Source organism: Electrona antarctica (genome assembly GCF_951216825.1).
Source record: "Electrona antarctica genome assembly, chromosome: 17".
NCBI classification, from domain to species: domain Eukaryota; kingdom Metazoa; phylum Chordata; class Actinopteri; order Myctophiformes; family Myctophidae; genus Electrona; species Electrona antarctica.
The window spans coordinates 40122808-40140630 of NC_136798.1; positions in this window are offsets into that span (position 1 = coordinate 40122808).

Below are 17823 nucleotides of genomic sequence, written 5' to 3' on the forward strand. Positions count from 1 at the left end.
ACAGTTTGTCATCTGTGATATGATGATATAGCCTACCAGTATTTACAGTACTATTTACACTATAAACATCTAGTCGATATGAGGTGAGGTCAGTCTTGACATGTCCTGTCACTCCTGTGACTCCATTGCAGGCTGTTGTTTCTCAATCTCTACAGCAGTGGTTCCCAAAGTGGGGTCTGGGGACCCCCAGGGGCCCTTGAGGGAGTTCCAGGGGGTCCCCAGCTAAATGATAGTTTGGAACCAAATGGACCCTTATTGGTCTGTAACTCTGAGAGTGTACAAATGGACGGGTCCATTTGGTTCCATTTGTACACTCTCAAGAGTTAAATTAACATTGATTTTACAATATAAATTGGGGGTCCCAGAGATAGAAATGCCATTAAATGGGGGTCCGTAGACTAATGCACGTCAAACTGGTGGTCCTTGAAATTAAACGGGTTGAGAATCTCTGCTATAGGGCTGTAAAAATCTTCTCTTGGGAGTCACTGGCATAATGTTTTCAAATGGGGGTCCGTGGGGCTAATTAGTGTCAACATTAAAACGTTTGGGAACCACTGCTGTACAAAACACTAGAGTGAGGATTATCATCGTCAGTGAGTTGAACTTTAAAGTTACTGTAAGTTAAAGTGTTGATATTTAAGCATTCTATAAATTCCTAAGGAAATAGTGTTAAATGTAGATGTTTCCTGAACTGTCATGTGTGTTCATATAGACTTTAACACCTCCTGTGTCTCACAGTCTCGGTTGTAAGAGTCTGAGATCATTCTCATTATTGTTTGATTCCACGAGAAATTCACGTCGCTGTCATTCAAGTATGTTTGACAATGTATAAAGTCACCATACCAACTTTGATAAGGCATGACTTGTGTTGTTTTAAAATAAATTCAACACATTATTACATGAGTCAAAGTCAATCCAACGTATAGTTATGAATACAAAGTAAATTCAACATATACAGGTAGTACTTTTGAATACAAATGAATTCAACATAATACTTTAACTTGTGGGAAAAAACATATGGGGACAAGTTTCTGCCCTATGTTTGGTAATGTTTACACTTAAAACCTAAAAATGTGCAATAGCTCATCTACAATCTCACAATGGCACATGTTTTCAGCGTGTAGATTGGCTATTTTCGGAATATTTGAAAATGTTAACATTTTGGAAATAGTTGGAAAGGTTTCTAAACCTTTCAACTATCATGTCCAAAATAAGGACTCCATGATGACTATCGGCCGGGGGGAAATGGTTAATAAACAATCTTCCCTCCTTTCTTCCAGGGATCAACATGGAGTCTAAAGATATGATGAAATGAAATGAAATGAAATGATTACTATATTTACCCAGGGTATCTGGGCTAAGCTCAAGAACTTGTTTCCAGCCAGGCCCTGCTCATAGAACATTTCATCGTAGTGGTTCAATGCCTTGTTCAAGGGCACTTCAGCGGTGGTAATTTTAACGTGTCGGACCGCTGATTCGAACTGGCGACCTTCCGGTATCAAGACCGCTCCGCAATCCGTTCGGCCACCGCTGCCACATCATCATACAGAACAAGACAGAACTTCAAGGTATTCTAATGTCAAACATTCACTTTGTCAGTGAGTGTGTTTTAGAAGAAAAGCTAGTGACGGTCCGTGAGTACGCTGACCTGAAAAGCATCTCTCTCCCATCCAAGGCAGCCACTGAACTTGTGGACAAGATGATTTTCAAAGGTGAAAAATAGGTGTGCACGATTATGAAATTATGACCGATATTCGATCTCCAAATATTTGCAGGGTCATATCTGCCGATACCGATTCTGACCGATTCCGATATTATACAGAGGACCACAATGGAAACAAGCCAAGGCCCTATAGGGGCTTGGCCCAAAGCCTGTTAATAAAGTATTCAATCAATCAATAAATAGCATATACTCTTTTCCAAGTGTCTGTGAACTGAATGACTAGTACTGAATGAGATGAGTACACAAATTAAATGTAGATGGGTTTTTTTTTTCATTTTTATAATTTTTTGTTGGTGAAAACCGATTAAATAATCTGTTTTATTTTTAGACCGTTCCGATACCGATATGGCATTTTTATGGCCGATATGGCCAATTCCGATTATGCCACCGATGAATCGTGCATCCCTAGTGAAAAAACGTGCCCGTCGTTCCTGCTACAAAACACCAAACTAACAGACGAGTTTCCTGATCTGAAGAACAGGAAGAACCTGATGGACCAACTGAAATGTGACATCGATTCTCTACAAGGCCGGATTAACAGATAAACATTGAAAAGAAATACAATGAAGCGCTTTCACACATCAAGAAGCATGTTGCCAGTTCCTGCGGGAATAGCTCCGGCCGGCCTCTGACGGGAGGCTGCCACCCTCGTCCTGGCCAGGAAAGCCCAAAAGCAGGACTGGCACATCCTGCATGGCACCACCACAACTCCAGCGCCTCCAAGCAGACAACAGGGCAGCACAGGAGATGCTCAACTCCACCTCTGAGGACATCTCCAGAGATGCATGGCTGGCAGCAGCGTGGAAGCAGGAGTGGGAGTCAGCCGGGCCCTCCCGCATGCATCGGTACATCTGGGAACCAGGAGACGGCGCCATAGGAGGAGATGACCTACCTCGCCAGCAATGGACCACACTGAACCGCTTAAGAACTGGGGTTGGGGCGCTTCAATGCATCAATGCAGAGATGTGCAGAGCGCAGCAGCTTCCTGACAACCCAGTTATGCTGCTGATGTTCTGGGCTCAGATGGTTTCAGTTCAGGAAAACACTGCTGGGAGGTGCAGGTTTGGAGACCATCCTTACTGGATTATAGGTTTGGCTAAATAATGTGTTGACAGGAAAGGGAAAGAAATGTGTCTCAACCAAAATTTGGAATCTGGTGTTTGAAGCAGATGGATGGTGTCTATGACAATGGGTGTTGTGGTGACACCATTCCACACTACAGAGGAATCCTGAGAGGATCAGAGTCCAGCTGGAGTGTGACAAGGGGGGAGGTATCCTTGAAGACATGACTCACATCTGCACTCATAAAGACACTTTCACCGACAAACTCTACCCAGTTTTCGGTATTGGAAAGGCTGGTGATGCTAAAACCATTTATATAAAAATATATGTCAAGTAGGCTATTGGCAGCCCCCAAACAACAACAACCTCAACAAAACAACAACAGCTGTACAGACAACAGCTGTGAAAAAGTGTAGTCTGATGTGTCATATACAATTTACAATTGAGGCATTTAGCAGACGCTCTTAATCCAGAGCGATTTACATTAAGCAAGAACAAAAAGCATGGGAATACATCACATATATAAAAAGCATTTATCAAGAAACATGCGCAAGCTAAGAACGTAGCTAGAACATATCTATATAATGACACTGTACATATAAACTATACATATATACTATACTATGCTGTACATATATACTATGAAGTGCTATGACTACATACAATGCAATTATTGTGTTGTCTACATAACATGCTATAAGTCTGTATCAAATGCTATCTAAGTCTAAAAAGTGCTGTCTAAGGGGGTAAGGTAAGTGCTATGGGCCATGGTGGAGTCTGAAAAGGTGGGTTTTCAGACTACGGCGGAAGATTGGGAGTGATGCTGCAGTTCTGACTGCAACGGGGAGTGCATTCCACAGTTTTGGAGCCAGATTTATATAATATCATATGTATGGCATATGCACTTATAGCCTACTTGAGTAACTGTATTTCACCATGTGTAATAATTGCTAGAGGGCTGGATTTAACTCAAAATGTATACATCACACATGCAGCTTAGAACTTTGGAATCTTTTAAAAAATTGCACGTTCATGGAACGTTAATCTACATTGTTTTTCTTGTGTCTGGGTAGCTCAGTAGGAGGAGCAGTTGTCTTTGAGGTTGTGGGATCGAATCCTGGCGCAATTAAGAAACTCGGCATATGAGAAATCTGGCTCCCTGGGCTCCCCAATCTGGATTACAAGAGCATTCTAAAATATATATAGACGTGTGTTCTTTGCTGTTGCTACCCTTTAGATGGCCATGGCCATTGACAATGCATTAGAATTATTTCAAATTCGTTACATTGAAACCGGTGACCTATTATGAATGATACAAATACGGTTTCCGATGGAAGCAACAGCTGTACGTTGTGGACCCTATTGTAAACAAGTGTAATGCTTTATGGTGTCGTCCACACTCCACAGTTAACAGTCTTGTATTGAGCTGTGCTTGAAATGTACTGTAATTCTCCAAAACTGTTAATACATTCTTCAATCAATCAATCAATCAAACCTATTTGAAATAGCCTCACACAGGGCCCTGCGTGCAGGCTGAGGGCCCTGGTGCTTAAACTCCAGTAAGTTCCATTGTTAATTCGGGCCTGTCCACAGTAAGAAGATTTCTTTTAATGGAGTTTCCAGGTGAAAGTATGAAGAAGTTGTGATGTACCAAAATCCTCCATTGACTTATTATAATATTCAAGTAAAATATTACAAAACATTTCAAATATGCATGTAGGCCTACACCTGTGCGATTCCACAGTACGCTGAACATGTCAAAGTTTGAATGGAGTTTCTAAGTGAAAGTGTGTAGGAGTAGTTTATGAGGAGACTTAAAGTGTAGGATATCTATAGTGCAGTGGTTCCCAAAGTGGGGTCCGGGGACCCCCAGGGGTCCTTGAGGGAGTTCCAGGGGGTCCCCCGCTAAATGATAGTTTGGAACCAAAATGGACAATTATGGGTCTGTAACTCTGAGACGCTAACGGGTCCATTTGGTTCCATTTGTACACTCTGAGAGTTAAATTTGATTTTACAATATAAATTGGGTGTCCCAGAGATATAAATGCCATTAAATGAGGGTCCGTAGACTAATGCATGTCAAACTGAGGGTCCTTGAAATTAAACATGGTTGAGAATGGTGGTATGTGAGCTAATTAGTGCCAATAGGCCTATCTCACAGCCCCCTTTCCACACCCCCTTCCGGTAGCTAGTGGTGTCATTTAACATTAGGCATTTACACTTTTTTTCTCTGGAGAATCTAAGTACATTTCCTAATGTTAAAATGTCAAAGACCGATAATAATATGAAGAAAACACAATGGTATAACAACTCAAATAAGTAGAATAAACCTTACCTTTACAAAACGGTAGTTTGTGGCTTGTGAATAAACCTCTTTTAACATGGAAGTCTATGGACCGCAGAAAAAATAACACCATTAGCTCCAAAAGGGGGCGGGGAAAGGGGGCGGGGAAATGCTGTGAGATAGGCCTATTTGGGGGTACTTGGCATGAAAAGGTTTGGGAACCACTGATCTAGTGTGCACTAGCTACCCCACAATTAACTAAACAAATACATAGATACACAAAAGTCTGCTCTTGGCCTGGCTGGCAGCCTGCAGTGTCAGTTAATGTCCAGGAGAGAGTGCAATAGTGCTTTACATTCCACTTAATCATATTATTTTGAAGTTGTGTTTAGCATTTAGCTTTTGATCAATGATCAGGGCAACAATAAATGTTTCCCAAACAGTGGGTCGGGACTTTGTGGTTCGCGAACAGACGCTCTTAATCCAGAGCGATTTACATTAAGCAATGCCAATAACAAAAGCATGGCATACATCACATATATAAAAAAGTAGTTATCATGAATCATGCGTAAACTAAGAATGTAACAGTGGAGTATCTATGTAAACTATACATACTATACTATATAATATATTATACATGTGTACTATAAAGTGCTATGACTACATAAAATGCAATTCTAGAGCTGTCTACGTAACAAGCTATAAGTCTGTTTAAAATACTATCTAAGGGGCTGCCTTCACGAGGACGTCGCGGGCTGTTCCCCGCCTAAGTTTTGTGAACGATATAAAACTTACTGCGTCTACATTGCGGTTATGTTAATTATGTACGACGTCCACTCGAGACCGGTAAACTGCTTCGTTTTCAAGATAAAGATGCAGTACACATGGCTGGCCTGCAGATGGCCACAAAAAAAATGAAAAAGCTTATTCTAAAGGCTATATGAAAGCGTTGGTATTTCACACAGGTGTTGCCAAATAACTAATTATCTTGATCAGATGCGCATATGCGTCATATCAATTTAATGAGCAGAGCAGTGCTGCTTCTCTCTCTGAGTCTGCACACACTGACTGACCAGCTAAAGTGTATGCCATTGCCTACTAAACCATAATATATGACAAACCTTGGATTAATTCTTCTGAAAACAGCAGCAAGCACAAAGTAAGTGTGAGAGAGAGAGAGAGAGAGAGAGAGAGAGTGTGAGAGAGAGAGAGAGAGAGAGAGAGAGAGAGAGAGCGAGAGAGAGCGCGCCCCTTCTATTTTTTAACACGCAGCATCTCTCTCTCTCTCTCTCTCTCTCTCTGTGACTGTGACTGCGACGCGGTCAATAATATATATCATAAATAATAGGCCAAATATAACACTTTCCCTCTATCTGTGATCAGCTCCTCACACACAACTCCTCTCTCGTGCATGCCTGCTCAATCTCAACAACGGTTTGCATGCGTGCGGGCTGCAGATCGGCTATTTTTGGAGAAGAGATTTATAGACATTATGTGCAAATATAAAATAGCTGTGATACTTATATGTAAGTGGTTATGGTGAAATAAACCATTAACACTGGTTAGTTTGGAGGGGCGAGGGGACTATGACATCACCGTTTCAGCAAATTAGGCGGCATTCGCTGTACACACGGAGACGTGAAAGTCGCGTCTCCAAACTTTCCCACTCTGGAAGGTAGTTTCAAAATTAGCCGTTAAAGTCCCCCAAAACGCCGTCTCCGTGTGACAAAAAGGGTAGATCGGCTAATTACTTGCCCCAGAAACACCGAATACGTCCTCGTCTGTACAGGCCCTAAGTCTACATAATGTGCTATCTAAGGGGCTAGGCTAGGGCAAGTGCTACGGGCCATGGTGGAGTCTGAAGAGGTGGGTTTTCAGACTACGGCGGAAGATTGGGAGTGAGGCTGCAGTTCTGACTGTGGTGGGAAGTGCATTCCATAGTTTTGGAGCCAGAAGGGAGTTTGGGACAGATTTTCAAAAAGCATTCCCAAATGAGCAACAATTTTCATGGATTAAAAAACAGAATTCGACATGTAGCCTACTTGAGATTAAAAGTACAAAAGTATTGGGATCAAAATGTAGTATTTAAGGTACCAAAAGTAAAAGTACTCATTATATACAATGTCCCACATACATGCCCTGATGAAGACTCCTTTGTGAGTCGAAACTTGTCGTCCTCGGATGCTCGGATCTTCTTTGAAGCACCAGCCGAGTTATTTCTAAAAAACCTTTTCTGCACCTCCATTGAGCACCTAGTTGATTTTCTTTTTTTCGATATACAATGTCCCATTTCTCATTTTCAAATGTGTACAAATCTTTTGAAAATAGCCGATCTACAAGCACACAATGCGCCAAACCGCATCGTGAGCTTGGCTAGATTGGCTATTTTTAAAAGGCCGGAATGTATATAGGAATGTATGTTTTGTAATAATAAAAATCTACAAAGAAACTAGTAATTCATGTTTTCAAATAATTGTAGTGGAGTAAAAGTATAGCCTACAATCATTTCCTCTGAGATGTAGTGGAGTAGAAGTAAAATAATTGAAAATGGAAAGTACAAATACCTCAAAATTGTAGGTCAGTACAGTGCAGAGTAAATGTACAGCAAGTAGCAAGTATGCTTAATAAATAAACCCATATATACCAATGAACCATGGTACAGTGGGGTATGAGAAATGTAGGCCAATTTGGTCGCCACAGTCGCCTGTGTGCCAGTGACGCACCCACACAAGAGAAGGTTTGTGCAATTTCTTTCTATTTCTGCTATTTTGTACCCAATTAGGATTATTCCACATTTTCAATTTTATAGATTCGTACAAGGCACACACACACACACACAGAGAACAATAGCAAAATCATAGCCCCTGCCCCGCCCCGGTCATTCATAGCACCTGCCCCGCCCCGGTCCTTCTAGCCTGGCGGAGATAATTAAGTTAAGTGTTTGACAAGTCAAGATCAGTAACAAAAAATCTTAATCTAAACTTCTTCTTCTTCTTTGAGACCACGTCAAATAAACTCAAATGAACAACAACAAATCCTTCCAAAATAAATCAGAGCGCCATGCTCTTTCCTCCGGCTCCTCTTCTGTCATTCCCTCTCCATCAGTCGGATGTCGTTGTTATTGTGGCCAAGGTGTGATTTGAATAGCAAATAGCCTTCATGCAAACGCAAGTTGACCCCAAGATGGAAAAACAAATATGGTATAAGGGCCTATACGCAAGCAAGTGAATTCAATATTGGTGTGTGCGGATAGACAGGCGGACAGACAGACACGACAGACAGAAGCATTTTGGTCTTATAATGTAACTTTATGATCAGATCACAAATATAATATTGCAATGATCAGGAGAACTCCTCCCCACCTGTGTATATAGCCATACATACACACATGCATTATGTTTAAAAGGTACAATGCAAATAAATACAGAGGGCACCAAAAACAATAAAACAAAAACGAAATCCAGATAGATCCAACTAGAATGCAAAGGAACACACCGTAATAAGTGCACATCAGAGAACATCATCAAAAGCCTAAAAGTCTATATATATACTCGAAAATTATATAGATTTACAAGCTAAACCAATACATTATCCTCAAGTACTATAGACAGTGAACTATGGCTGGTAATAGTTAGCAAAGGCACGTGTGTGGAAGTACAATCTGTTTAATATCTTTGTATTATCTACTTACTACTACTTACCCACTGCAAGTAATTACCCTTAAGTACACACCCTTAAAGGAATGCCCTAGCATTTTGAATACATAGCTATCTCTGTAGCACAGTTGTCTATTTTCATCTATCCGTTTTATTTTTCTTCGACCTAGTCAGAATAGACCTGGCACTATATCATGAATACAGGTTTTATCCTTCACTGTACTAAATATGGCTAATTATAATTACTAGTAATTTAGTTACTAAATGACTTATAGTCAGACTGTTGGCGCCGTTTGCCTTTTGTTTTGCCAATGGGTTCCCAAATTGCTAAATTACTAGCAAAGCAAAGCTAGCTCACAAGCCTTTGAGTAGCCATAAAATTACTTTAATGAATAACGAGGCAAATATGCTGCTGTTGTTGTTGGTGTTGTTGTAGGCCTATATATGTTCGTATGTATTTCTTCGTTGAATTTAAAGTGGCACTATGTAACTTTTTTAAATGGATATAAAATGTAATAGAGCACCGAAGTCTGACGTCAATCCCCATAGGGTGATGTTTAGATCGCGTCATATAAGAACTGTGATTGAAAAATAAACATATCACCCTGGCTGTTTCACTCATATGAAGAATCAACAGACTTAGAGAAAACGCTAATGTTACTGCTGCCAAATTAATAAAATTTTCGCTAGAAACAGACTCAAATATAAGTGACTGACAGCCGCGAACGATACAGAGACACCTCCCCGAAAAATGTGTTTATTTTTGGACCACAATTCTTATATGATGAAGTGAGTTCGGTGCTCTATTCCGTCCAATCTATATGGTAGTGTATGTTAATACCAGTAAGACGCCTGAGGGCGAGAAGCGACCTCGCACTGGCCATATATGGAGCGTATCTTGTGTACAGGGTGTGATAGGGTCAGATCAAGATATGGAATGTCAGAACCGGTCATCTCCATATATGGAGATCTAAGGTTGGCAGCTGGGGGCAGTGTCTTGAATGTACAGGGTTTGATGAGGGCCCAGGTAGGGCCAGACACGTGATGTTCATGATGACCATGGGGGCTTGCCTGGGGTGAGCGACGGGGATTTGAGTTAGGTGACGTGACAGAGTGACGGGGATTGTGGGTTATAGGTGTCAAAAACGCAAGGTTTCATGGTTAACTGCGACCTCCGGTCGCCTGCTCTTCTATAGAGCGTCGCAGCCCCCTTTCATGACGACGCCAGGCCCAGGAAATAATTCCCAATGCATTTTCCCCATAGACATTTCAAAAAGTATTTATTTAAAGACCTTTTATGTGCCACGAGTCGTGACAAATCATGACAACAAACACAATATTTTGAACCAAACAAATAATTACAAAGAAGAAAAACAGCAAAAAAGTGTCGTAACCTGCCGTTTTTTCTTCTTCTTTCTAATTATTTGTTCGGCCCAAAACATTGTGTTTGTCGTCATGATTTGTCACGACAAGAGTTGGCTTTGTCCGCGGCGTAAACGTCTTTAAATAAATACTTTTTGAAAAAGAAAAAAAATGAACGGGGAATTATTTTCCGGGTCTCTCGAGGGGGCGGGACTGCGACACTCTATTGAGACATTTAGATCGGGTCAAAGGTTATGTGATGTCTCACCTAGACACAGGATCTGGCACAAATGTTGACGTTTATAGTCAGGATTCTATTTATACCCTGAGCGAGCAGGCCGGTTAGCCTGCTGAATACAAAACGAGTCGCCCATTTACCAACTCGACCCTGGTATTCCTAAAGTAACCTAAAGTAAATTATGCTTAACCCATTTTGACCTGAGATCAGATTCTAAAAATGTCTTCTACATCCTGACAGTTTTCTGAAAAAGCTATGTTTCTATGTCAGTCGTTCTTCGATTTAAAAAAAATAACAGACATACAAGCTCGTAGCGCGCCACTCGGTGGCACGCTATGAGCTTGTAGATCTGCTATTTTTTTTAATAGCTAAAGCATAACATAATGCTAACACCAAAAGGGGTTCCCGCCCAAAATTAAAACCTAACCTTATAACCCTTATAACATAAACTTAACCTCAGTAAAACCTAACCAAAACCTATGCCAAAACCTAACCCTACTCCTAAACGTAACCCCAGTAAAACTATGCCTAACCTTGAAGTTATTTAAAAAGACAGACGCGTTTCGGCAATACTTTACAAGCCTTCGTCAGGGTCCCTGATGATGGCTCGTATAGCCGAACAGCGTAGGTCTGTCTTTTTAAAATGCTCTTTGTCATGCCGCTTTAAATAACAGGCTTTTGTACTAGACAGAGTGCCTTGGACCCCTTTTTTGCATTCTCATTATGGAACCCTCGCCAACGAGCACCCGTTTACAGTTCACAACCGCACGGACCACGGCAGCGCTTCTCTTCTTTCTATTCAACGTTTATTTCTAACCTTATTCTCAGTCAAACTAAATAAAGAATACAAGAACCGCCGCACCGAGCGAACAATATGTTGTTCCAGGGACAAGATATTGACCTCCACCGAAAGATTTGAGTTAAAAACATTCGCTCTGAAAGAATATGTATTCAAAGATTTGCGCCACATTTTCACGAATCTTCAAAAATAGCAGATCTACAAGCTCGTAGCGCGTAGATCTGCTATTTTTTTCAATAGCTAAAAAAGGGGTTCCCGTCCTGAATGGGTTAAAACAGCACAAGTATAAAATAGGGCGACTGGCTGGCTAATATAACAACAGACTAGTATTCAAAATGTTACAGTATCCTGATCTACTAACATGAGAGGCAACGCAATAAAATGTCATAAATAATAATGGAATGAACTAAAAATTAAAAGCAAACTGTCAGAAGGTAACACATGTGCATCAACTTAAAAGTAACGACCCCCCCCCCCCCACACACACACACACAAAAAGGACATTTAAGACATTTGAACGCTAAGAACAAAATCCCCCAAAAACGATAAGTTATTTTCAGTTGTCTTACTTGGCTTTGTAACATCAAGGCACCATCATATAGCTTAAATAATGTCATTGACAACATTGTTCATGGCAACCACACTGGTCCACAAAGTACTATGAACAGTACAACCAAGTTAATAAGAAAAGGGAAACAAAACTCCCAACCTAAACATTAAATGTTTAGTGTTCACCCAAAAAAACATTACTTATTACTCAATTACACATATATATCCTTTTATTGGTCACATTCCCAATGAAGCCAATCATTTAAAGGACCACTTCACCACTTTTCAACCTATGTTCATATAATAGGTCCTCACTAATAATCATGATAAAATGGCACGTCTTCCAGTGACATCATCATTAGGCAGATTAATTTTTAAACAAGATTTTTTTACAAAAATGTTTAGATTTTCATTATCGTGAGAACGATGGCTTCCATTTTCGCATTGCAACTTTTCAGGACTAGAAAGCCTGCAGTTTCTATTAGCTTGTATTCCCCATCGATGATGTCACTGGAAGACGGTTTCTGAACTGCCCACAGCCCTCCTATGAGACACAAACCGAGTAGAAAAAAATGTGCACCATTTTTTCATGATTATTAGTGGGGATAGGTTGAAAAGTGGTGAAGTGGTCCTTTAATGCCCCGGCAGACTCCTACTGGGTCTCCCACTGATCGATGACCCGGGCCATCAAACTATTGACAAAAACAAGAAAACCTCCATGAATTCGGAGGCTTCGTGGGGTGTGTAATGGACAGTGTTGGGCAATATTACTTCGGAGAGTAATATGTTACTTATCACTCCTTAGAAAAAGTAATAATATTATATTACTTATTACTTGGAACCAAGGCTAATATATTACATATCATATAATATTACATATTACTTTTGCTCCCCCATCCGCAAAAAAGGGATGTACAGTTGGAGGCCATCGATATTGTCCTTTTCTTTTTGCTGAGGTTTGCGTGATCTGCGCAAAGGGACAGTTAACCCATTTTGGGCGGGAACCCCTTTTGGTGTTTTAAACATTATGTTATAATTTAGCTATTGAAAAATAGCAGATCTACAAGCTCATAGCGCGCCACCGAGTGGCACGCTACGAGCTTGTAGGTCTGCTATTTTTGAAAAATCGTGAAAATATTTATTTCAGAAAACTGGAGGATTTAGAAGGATTTAAAAAAAAATTGAGGTCAGGCCTAAATGGGTCAAATAATAAGGGACAATATCGGTGGCACCCAACTGTACGTACAACAGCACAATCTGTTTAGTCAGCTTCTTTTAGAACTGAATCCAATTGTTTTGAATAATAATATTAAGAAGAAGAGTCACCAAAAAGGCTATAAAATAAAGCCTTTTAAATGAAATGTTTTCAAAGCCAACAAAACAAAAACCCAAAAAGTAATATGTAATATGTGCTATTTTTTTTTTTACAAAGTAAATAGGTATAATATTACTGTTTTGACAGAGTAATACCTTACACTACTCGTTACTGGGACAAGTAATAATATCACAGTAATATATTACTAGTAAATAGTTACTGCCCAACACTGGTAAAATAGATACAAATGAAGTTATTTTTTGGAGGTGAACTGATCCATTAAAGAACCAAAATGACACTGTTAACAGTCACAGCTACATGTAACCATATAAGAGTTTGGTGAAAGCGTCGCTTGCAGCATCACGTTCATGCAACCAGCATCACGCCACGTACTGTAACTCCCATGTGATCTGATAAGATTGCTGGGTTAGGAGGAGCTTAGACTGGAACTCACCTATGTTTTTTATGGCATAGGCAGAGACACTAGGCGCAGCTGCTGGACATGAGACTAATTAATTAAGAGCGACAGAGAGAGAGGAGTGTGTGTGTGTGTGTGTGTGTGCGTGTGTGCGCGTGTGTGTGTGTGTGTGTGTGTGTGTGTGTGTGTGTGTGTACGTGGGGCGACTGTGGCTCAAGAGGTAGAGCAGGTCGTCCAATGATCCATGGGTCGGCGGTTCGAATCCCGGCTCCTCCTGTCTACATGTCGAAGTGTCCTTGGGCAAGACACCGAACCCCAAATTGCTCCCGATGTGCTGGCTGGTACCTTGCATGGCTTCCGCCGCAATCGGTGTATGAATGTGTGTGTGAATGGGTGAATGTAATGCACAATCTATGTAAAGCGCCTTGGATAAAGGCGCTATATAAATGCACCATTTACCATTTTACGTGTGTCAATTTAACAAAGGTGCAGACGATCAGAAATCAGCAGAGACTCGGCCCCAGACTGTTTTTCTCTCCCTAGAAATATAAACGTTTGTCACATGATCACAAGAGAAGACAATGAACCCAGTGCACCGTCGGTCTGGGGCAAAAGAGATATAATAGAAGATAAAATGCATCGATCAAAGTCCAGCGGTTCCCAAACGGTTTGAGCTCGAGACCCCAAAGATAAATTAGATCTCTACCCCGAGACCCAAACTATAGTGAAAATATAGCAGATCTACAGCTCTGTGAAATTCGAGATATACACGTTTATTTTGTACTTGTGGAATTCCTTTGATTCAAAGTATTGAATAGTAATAGTTACTTTGAAAAAATATTTGATTTTGTTTTCCTTTTTTGTCTTTTGAAATAGTAAAGAAAGAAAATGAAGAAATGAAGAATTAAAAAAGGGGGTATAGTTACTCGCGGACCCATAGAAATGTGCCCGCGGCCCACGAATGGGTCCCGACCCAGTGTCTGATCTATATACTCCCAACGGAAAATGCAGTTGGCGTTCCGTCGTCGTGCAAGAGAAAAGAAGTCACGCCTACGCCGTATATATATATATATATAGGCCTGCTAATCACACAACACCTGTGGTCAAGTGGTTCCACTTTATAAAAGAGCGGGGGAAAAGCGAGAGGTCAAGCAACGAGTCGTACTGTATGCAGTAAGGGTTGAGACTAGTCAAGGCAGTCTTGGTGGTGCAGCGGTAAAGTTACCAGACAGTGGCCTTGTGGTTAGAGCGTCCGCCCTGAAACTGGGAGGTCGGGGGTTCGATCCCCGGCCGGGTCATATACCAAAGACTGTAAAAATGGGACCCAATAGGCTCCCTGGCTTGGCACTCAGCATCAAAGGGTTGGATTGGGGGTCAAATCTACTAATCAAATGATTCCCGAGCGCGGCAACGGCTGCAGCTCACCGCTCCTTGGCTGCGGCTCACTGCTCCAAGAGAAGGGTCAAATGCGGAGAACAGATTTCACTGCGGTAACGTGTGTGACAAATTGTTTGACTTTGACTTTGACCCACTGAGCATTCTTCGGGCTATGGGACGTCTAAAACCGGTCTAAATGGCCGTCTAAAAATGGGTTTTAACTGGTCTAAAAATGTTTTTTTAGGGGTCTAGGTTTAGATTAGACGTTGAAACAATGTCGTTTAAACAGATATATATATATATAGACGGTCTATAGACATTTTAAAAAAAACGGCGTCCAAGCTAAGCCTATTTTGGGCGGGAACCCCTTTTGGTGTTTTAAACATTATGTTATAATTTAGCTATTGAAAAATAGCAGATCTACAAGCTCATAGCGTGCCACCGAGTGGCGCGCTACGAGCTTGTAGGTCTGCTATTTTTGAAAAATCGTGAAAATATTTATTTCAGAAAACTGGAGGATTTAGAAGATTTTTTTTTAAATTTCCGAGGTCAGGCCTAAATGGGTTAAAAACGGTCATTTTCAGTCCAGTTATTGCCCGGTTTTAGACGGTGGGTAGCCTGGGGTTTGATGAGTCCTCTGGTGGTCGTTCCAATGCGCATAATATCGTCCGTGTTCCCTGGTGGGAATTGAGCAGGCAAAGTAACTGAAGCAAAGTAGACAACTCAAGATTCTCAGCTGAAAACGAAGCGTGAATGACAGGTCCTAAAGTGACAATAATAAGATGACAAGTAAATGAGAAAATGTCTGAGCGGTTCAGCCTAGACACCAGGATAGTTTGGGAGGGGTGGCGGCAGCCCATTGGATGGAGTAAGAGTGGACTAAAATGTGTTGAAAGCTTAAACGTCTATATTCCAACAGTATATCATTGCTAATAGAATGTTAGTATCCCACCTAAATAAATTATGTTAAGTTAAAAAAAAAAGAAAAAGATGATATTTCCTGTTACAACTTTCTCAGCTCATTATTTTAGTTTTTGTTTCGTCACTTCTAATTTGACTTGTTTATCCTGGGCGAGTTCTCCCTCCTGATTCGATAAAATGAGTATCCTGACATGAAAAGTGTATTTTCTGTTTTAGTAAAGAGCCGGAGAGACATGGAGGCCCCCCCGTTTCCGAACAAACACTCCAACTATATAACAATGACTAGTATGGGAATATAGCGCTAATTAACGCTTAAAAACTAAATCACTTACAGCTGAGCTAACCCTTTCAAGTGTTGTTTTGGGGGGAGCCTTTGCGTGTCCACTAGGAAGTCGTCTCGCGTAAAATGAACGTCGAGCGTGAAGTTGTGTTGTGCGTCCGTCCAGAAGTCTGTTTGGAACCTGCTGCCTATGCACACAGAATAACTCGTTCTACTTCCTTCACAGGTGTTACCAATGATACTAATGAAAGGGACATTTCACCGCTGGAATGTTAATAGTATTTCTAGAAGATAACAGTAGCACATTTTTTTAGTCTGTGTGTTTGACTATAGGGTTTGACTGGATTGCCGAATTCCTACAATGCCCATAATGCTTTAGTGCACTTCCCCTCCTTGTGGAGAGGGGGGAGGCTGCGTGGAGGTGTGACTTTGTAGTCCAGGAAGGAAGTGAGACCACATGTTCATGACAGGTTTTTGAACATGAACATGGCGTCATGACTAAAATATCTAAAAAAACAACATAAAAACCCCAATAAAGTGTTTCTTGTGTCCTAAACATCATTAAAATAAGCTCTGGTTGCAAAAGGGGGTTGAAGTGGTCCATTTGGTTCCAGTAGTGCACTCTCAGAGTTACACACCTGAACAGGGGCCGTTTGGAATTTTGGAACCCACTCAAACCTTTGCCTGGAATTTTTCACATCTGCTCTTTATAGCGCCACCAGGAGGCCGACATATGTAAAACACATTTTCTAATATTACTCCTTCAGATTTTATCCAAATTTCACGCAAATCGGTACACATGCTCTCCATAGTCATGTGATCAAGACGGGTTTGTTTGATTTCTCATAATCCACCCTCATTGGCTACGATTGGCTTCTAAACTTTTCAGGAGTAGCCCGCTTTGTACCCGTTTTGTACAAATCGCCACAACTACTCAACGCAGCGTCCGATTGTGGTGAAACTGTGCATGCATATTCCCACTAGGCTTTGGAAGAAATGCCACTTGACAGTTTTCAAATCAGCCTCATGGTGGCGCTACAACAGGCCAAGCCACGTCACACACACACACAGACACACACACACGTTTATATTGCTCCTAAACATTTTGCCACACATCACACACACACTCCTATCCTCCTGGTGGAGACCTGTGCCCAGAAGGGCACTTTTTCTAGTTAACACTGACTCTGTTTGACCAGAATGGAACAGAGCCTTCGTCAGTATCACCGGTAACACCTGTGAATGAACTAGGGAAGGGGCCTACATTAAGTTCTTTCCAAAAATGGCGTGCGAGTGTGCATATAGAGAGCCCATTGAAATAGTCAACCTACAAGCTCACGACGCGTCGCGGATGCATACGCGACCACGTCGAGGCGAGCCCGACAGGTCGGGCCGGCTACTTTCCCCGCGATGGACGATGGAGCGTGGGGATCAGGCCGAGTCGTCGCCGTCGCGGTCGCCGCCGCCGTCGTCGACGACCATGCCCGCCACAATGCCGATCACGCTGCCCAGTCCGCGCAGGTAGCCGTCCTCCCGGTTGCCCTCGGCCCACGGCGTGCGGTGGTCCAGCTCCTCGCCGTCGGAGAGAGGCGTGGTCTTCCCAAAGTCAATCATCCAGACGTTGGCCCGGCCGCGGCCGTCGTGGACGAACAGCAGCGAACTGCCGATCACCTGGACGTGACGGACGGATGGACAGACGGACGGAAAGAGTGATAGGGACAGACAGACAGACAGACAGACGGGAAGGGCGGGGGGGACAGAGAGAGAATGCAGAGGGACAAAGACCGGGGGGTGGGTGGAGAAAGATGGAGAAAGGAATTAAAACCCATTTAGGCCTGA